We start from the raw sequence: 6,823 nt of genomic DNA on the forward strand, positions 1-6,823 counted from the left end.
TCAATTTATGAATATTAATTACATTGATATTTTCTGATTTATTGAATAATTATGAGTAAAATGATATAAACAATGCATGAGTGCTCACAAATTAAAAAATTTTTCCTTTTTATGTCGAAGTGAGCATGTTTTTTAGATTTGCCCATATAGGTCTACAATTACAAGTCCAAAATTTTAAAAATTTATATCTTGAAAATTTGGACAATTAAACAAAAATAAAAAAACAGATATATATATATATATATATTAATATTAAAAAAATAATAATTAATTATTATTAATAAATAGCAAAAAAGAAAAAAAAATTATAATAGTATAAATTTTTACTTACATTCACTGCTTGAATATTAATAAATAGTGAAATAATGATATTTCACAATCAACAAAAATAAAATGACAGAAAGAAAGAGAGAGAGAGAAATTTCCCTCTATTCAGTGCGCAAATATGATGAAATGTGTCTGTTTATATGTGATGAATGTGTATTTGAAAAAAATATAAACATTGAAAATATTCTAAACAAAAAGCAAAGCAAAGCACAAAAAGAAAGAAAAACGCGGAACACAAATTAAAAAGGCAAAAAAAAAAATTTTAGAAACACACATCAAAGTTTTAAATATATATAAAATAAAATTGTTATTATTATTTATAATAATCAAAATAAAACAATACTATCCTTCAATTAATATTAAACACACATACACAACAAAAAAAACTTTTATAACATTATTATAAGCAAAAATAATATTACATTTTAATATCATCATCATCAATTATCATCATCATCTCATTAAATTTTCTATTTAATTCATGATCTTCTTTTTCTGCTTCTTCCTCTCTTCTAATTTTAATTTCTTCTTCTTCATCTTCTTTTAAATTATCTGACATATTTATTTCATTTTCAATTTCATCAAAACAATAAATATCATTATCATCCTTCTTGACATCCTCTTTTTTAATTTTTTTCTCATTTCCATCTTCTCTGCTTCGTCTCTTAATTTTATTTCCTTCTTCTTCTCCTCACTTTTGAATAATTTTAAAAATTCTAAATATTCCTCATTATTAACAGTTGTTATTAAAGATTTAATTTTTTTAGGAGGCATAATTATTCGAAAAAAAAATGGAAAAACGAATTAGAAAAGGAATGGAAAATTAAAGATTGAAAATTGAAAAATCTGAAACAAAATTAAAATTTTATAATTATTGAATGATGACATTTTTATTAATAAGGGAGCGTTCACAAATTACGTAACATTATAAAGGGGAGGGGGGTCTAGCTATTTGTTATGTACAGCAGAAAAAATGGCGCTAATGTATGTAACAGTGTGTTACATGGGGGGAGGAGGGGTCAAAATTTTCAAAAATTAGCGTTACGTAATTTGTGAACGCTCCCATAATAAATAATTTGATAAATATTTTGTTAAAAACAAAAATACAAACACACACACTTTAAAAATAATAATTATCATATTAAAATTGAAAATTTTAATTATTAATAAAATAAACATATAGATATTTAATCTTTTTATATTAATTTCAAAGTAATAAAACAACAATTTAAAAACAATTAAAAAAAACAATTTACAAAAACAAATAATAATATTAAAAATAATAACATAATAATAATATAAATATAAGTTGGATATTTAAATTTTATTTTATTTTTTTTTTTAATTTTAAAAATTTGTTTTTAAATTTTAAATTTAAAACTTACATTTATGGGCAACTCCTCATTTCCAATATGATTATCATCCTCCTCAATAATCATTGGCTGTTGTTGTTGTTGTTGTATGATCCTTAATAAATAATTTCATTTTTGTGAAGACATCCTAGTAGTGATAAAATAAAATGCAATCACTCGGAATGTTATCGCGACCAACTCTTCCCGATTCTTGACAATAATTTGCCAAAGAATTGGAAATTGTCGTATTGATAACAAATCGAGTGTTTGGTTTATCAATACCCATACCTAATGCTATTGTCGCGCACAAAACTTGAATACGATTTTCCTTCCAAGCAAGGAAAATTGTCTTCTTATCTTGTGTCGGCAATCTTGCATGATATACTTCACACGAATAGCCATTATTTCTTAGGAATTGACGATATAGTACGGTATCTTCAATTGTTCCACAATAAATAATACCCGATTCCTCATTATTATATCTATCTCGCATCAATCGAATTATTTCTGTCCCTCGGTTCTCTTTTTTGATATTGTTTAGCGAATATTTTAAATTCTCCCTAAACAAATCTGCAAATAATCTGGAAATATTAAAAAAAAAATTTTTTTAATTTTTTTATTTTACTACAATTTTATAATTTTCATTGTTAATATCAAATTTTTGAAAAAAAAATTTTTTTTATTTTTTTTTTAAAAATGTTGAAAAATTATTTTTATAAAATTTTTTTTTACCTTTTATTATTCTTGTTGTTAATTGAATGTTGATGAAATTTACAAAAAAAATTGCCTCCATATATCTCGATAACGTTATAAAATTTAATTTTAATTTTTTTTTTAAATGTTGAAAAATTATTTTTATAAATTTTTTTTTAATTAAATTAGTTTTTTTATCTAATTTTTAAATTAAAAAATTAATAATAAAAATAAACTTACACTATGCAATTTTGGTCGAGTCTCAATATATTTTGCAATTGGGGAATTTCATTGCGTGTTATTGTTGCTGAAAATCCGCAAATTTGGATTTGGGGAAACAAGTTTTTCAATTTTCTTAAATTAAGATAAGAATCTCTAAACGTACATCCCCAATCCATTATGCAGTGAAATTCATTAATGATAACACGCGATAATTTTCTCCAGACATGTGCCTTCCGCAATTGTTTCAACACTGTTTCGTTATTGGATAATTTCTCTGGTGTGATGAAAATAAAATCAATTCTGTTGATTTGATGTTCCTCAGAGAATTATTCACTAACAAAGTGTCGGATTGTTGATTGTCGCCCGTTAATTTCAGCGTGCGAAACTAAAAATAAAAAAAAAGATTGTAATGAAAATTTTTGTAAAAATTTTAATTGTTTTTTTTATTAAAAAAACAATTAATGATAATTAAAAATAAATTGTAGTTGTAATTTTTTTTTATTTTTAAAAAAAAAAGAAAATACAATGGAACCTCGATTATCCGAATCCTCTATTATCTGAACAGAAAATCATTTTATTTAAACTTCTATTATCCAAATTTTATTTTGGCCCACCCTAATAATCTTCTTTTAACCACTTCACTGGCGGGGCGTTCCAAATGGCGTTCCACGCGCCGAGGCCCAGACTGTCAAAAAAACCGAAATGGCGTTCCTAATAAAACATTATTTTTAAAGAGTGTACACTACTTTTAACTTATACAAAGCAATATTTCTATAGTTTAGACATCATGGAACAAGATTATCACAATAAAAATTTCAGTTTTTGGGATTTTCAATGTTTTTTCAAACAATGAAATAGTCAATTTTTACCACTTTTCACCAAATGGCGTTCCACTTTTTTTCAATTTTTACACAGTAAAACTCATATTTTTTATTTAAAAAATATATTTACATACAAAACATTATAATATAATAATGTAATAAGTAAAAAATAAATATAAATAATTAATAAATAAAATTTAATAATTATTAATAATAACAAAAGTGGAACGCCATTTGTTAAAAAGTGTTAAAAATCGACTATTTCAACGTTCAAAGAAACATTGAAAATCTCAAAAACTGAAATTTTCATTGTGATAATCTTGTTCCCTGATGTCTAAACTATAGAAATATTGCTTTGTAGTAGTAAAAAGTAGTGTACACTCTTTAAAAATAAAGTTTTATTAGGAACGCCATTTCGGTGTTTTTGCCAGTCTGGGCCTCGGCGCGTGGAACGCCATTTGGAACGCCCCGCCAGTGAAGTGGTTAAAGGAAAATAACAAAATTTTATGTTAAAAAAATATTTTAAAAATTCAAAATTCAATGTTTTATTAATATATTATTATGAATTAATATATATTTACATATATATACTTATGTATATTTAAGAAATTAATTAAATGAAATATATATATAATTCAATTATCGATTTTTTTACTTTAATTATATAATAAAATTAAAATCTCTATTATCAGAATTTTCGATTATTCGAAATCGGCCTTGCCTAGGTTAAACGTTCAGATAATCGTGGTTCCAATGTATTTTCTTTTTTTTTTATTTTTAATTAATTTTCATGTTGTTTAAATTTTTTTTATTGTAAAATATAATGTATTTTTATTTATTTTTTTTTTAAATTAAACATCTCTTAAGCCCAACTCTTGTAAATAATTATCCTGATCTTCTATTAAAGACATCAATGGAGAGATGATAATTGCTGTTTTAGTAAAAGCAATTACATCATCAGCTGCATTATAATTTTCCATATATATGTGGGAAATTGAAAACAGAGATTTGCCACCTCCCGTTGGCAGGACAAAAAGTCCATCATTAACATTGTAAACATTGGTAATGATTTCCACTTGGGACCCCCTAAATTGATTCAAATGGAATCTCTGATTCAATTTTTGAACCCACAATTGTTGCGCCATATTATATGTTGTTAATTACACAGGCACACAAACAAAAAAAGTGTCGTGGCCGAGACACTACAGTAGTATATTCCCATGTATTTTTGGCCGCTGAATCCGAATCTGAAGTCCGAATGCTCAAATTGGTTATTTTTTTAGTTATACTCAAAAAACGACTCAAAACACGAATTTGAACCAAAAAAATTAAAAAAAATTTTTGTGATATGACAATAGCATATTTCCATGTATTTTTTCCCGCTGAATCCGGATTCGAAGTCAGCATTGACAGATGTGCTCAAAATTATGAGCTAAACTCAAAAAACGACTCAAAAAACCGAATTAGAATGACGAAAATGAAACATTTTTTATGTGACATTGCAAAAGTATATTTATGACTGATTTGCTCAAAATTTTGAGATATACTCAAAAAACTGATAAAAATGTAATTTAATATGAATAAAGGAAATTTTTTGCTATGACACTACACTAGTGTATTCCCATGTATTTTTTCACTGTGATTCCAAAGTCAGAATTTTCAAAGTGGCTCAAAATTTTGGATTTCATTAAAAGTGCTCAAAAACATGCATGCTTGTACCTGTAACCAGGGTTTGAGTTCTAAAAAATTTTATGTCATTCTGATAATTCTAACTTCGAATTTGTATTCAGCGTATATAAAATTCATGAGAATACACTACCGAATACCAAAAAAATGAACTCTTTTGCATTATATTAAATTTTGAGCATTTTTGGATTTAACTTAAAATTTTGAGCCAATTTAATAATTTTAACTTTGAATTTAGAAGCAGATGTAAAAACATGAGAATATACTAATGTAGTGTACTAGCAAGAAAAGTAGAGTTTCTTGACTTTAATTTTTGTAACTTAACAGATTTTCTTGTGTGTCTCAAAATTTTGAGCCATTAGAATAATTCTGACTTCAAATGCGAGATCCGAGTGTATAAATATATGGAAATACTGTATTGTAGTGTCATAGCAAAAAATTGCCATTTCTTTATTTTAAATCGCTTTTTTTATCAGTTCTTTGAGCTTATCTCAAAATTTTGAACAAAAACAATTACAAATTGCATTATTCTATAGAAAAATTATAGAAAAATTGTAGAAAGATTATATTAATAACTATAGAAAAATTAAAAAGTGAGTATAAAAATTGTAATAAAATTAAGAATATAAATTTATTGGCAAAAAAATTATTTTAATGCCAAAATGCAGACGAAAATCGACTCGAGTTCCAGGAAAAATAAAATTGCAAATGAATATATAAATAAGATCTTCTCTTGTTTTGTTAGAAACTTCACGCTTTCAATCGCATTTTTCAGATTAAAAGTCGATTTTCGGCTGCATTTTGGCACAAAATTCTACACAATTTCTATAATATTGGAGATTACTGATTTGTTTTTTTTTAAATTAATCCTTGGAGTTTTGCGCATCAATACATGGTAATTTAATCTTTTAAAAATATTGCGAACATTCTTCAATTTACAATTGTTTAAAAGAATTTTCAATAACAATTATAAATTTTCATTTTCGAATCACAAAAAATTGATTGAGAATAATTTTTTTTTTAATTATTAGAGGATTGAAACTAATGTAATTTGTAAAAAAGTAGCTTTTAGTGTCAGAAATTTGACAAAAAAGGAGTAAATAGTACAGATTATAGTACGTCAGTGCGAAGCCTGCTTTTTTTATATATTAAACGTTTCCAAAAAAATATTACTTTTTAAAATATTACTGTTTTTAATATAAAAAAAATACCATTAATTATAAAATAAAAATTGGAATAATTTTTCTAAACTTCCGTAATATTTGAAACTTTGTAAGAAGTCTTATCATTTCTAAAAGTATGAACGTGAATTCAGAAAAACTTTTACGTTATATAATTTAAAAAATTAATTAAACATGAAATTCATATTAGAAAATTATATTCAATATTACAATTGTTAATAAATTATATTTTATTAGTCTTCAAGAAAACTTAAGTACTTTCTAAATTTAAAATAAAGGCAGTTAATTTATAATTAGGTAAGTAAAATTAACTATAATACAACAAAGAATTCTTAATCTCGTTATTTAATTAAAATACATAATTCTATAAAAATAAAGATCTTTTGAAAATATCAAGAAATCTTATTATTAAATTAAAGCAATTATTAAATTATTCCAAAGAAAAAATATAAATAAAAACGATTTAAAAATAAAATGTTTCATAAATTAGTTATTAAAAAAAATTTCCACATTTCTTTAAACAATAATAATAATATTTATT

The 6,823-nt window shown here is 24.0% G+C and overlaps 1 long non-coding RNA gene across 1 annotated transcript; it reads right to left on the bottom strand.

The window, feature by feature from the left end:
• Positions 1-878: 878 nt before the first annotated feature.
• On the bottom strand, positions 879-2,112 carry LOC122503288. The gene is made up of 2 exons (XR_006301725.1): positions 1,713-2,112; positions 879-1,173 (listed from the first exon to the last, which is right to left on the bottom strand). It is a non-coding gene; the product is annotated as an uncharacterized LOC122503288 (long non-coding RNA).
• Between the last annotated feature and the right edge of the window lie 4,711 nt (positions 2,113-6,823).

This window comes from Leptopilina heterotoma, unplaced genomic scaffold, assembly GCF_015476425.1.
Source record: "Leptopilina heterotoma isolate Lh14 unplaced genomic scaffold, ASM1547642v1 Lhet_254, whole genome shotgun sequence".
Classification (NCBI taxonomy): domain Eukaryota; kingdom Metazoa; phylum Arthropoda; class Insecta; order Hymenoptera; family Figitidae; genus Leptopilina; species Leptopilina heterotoma.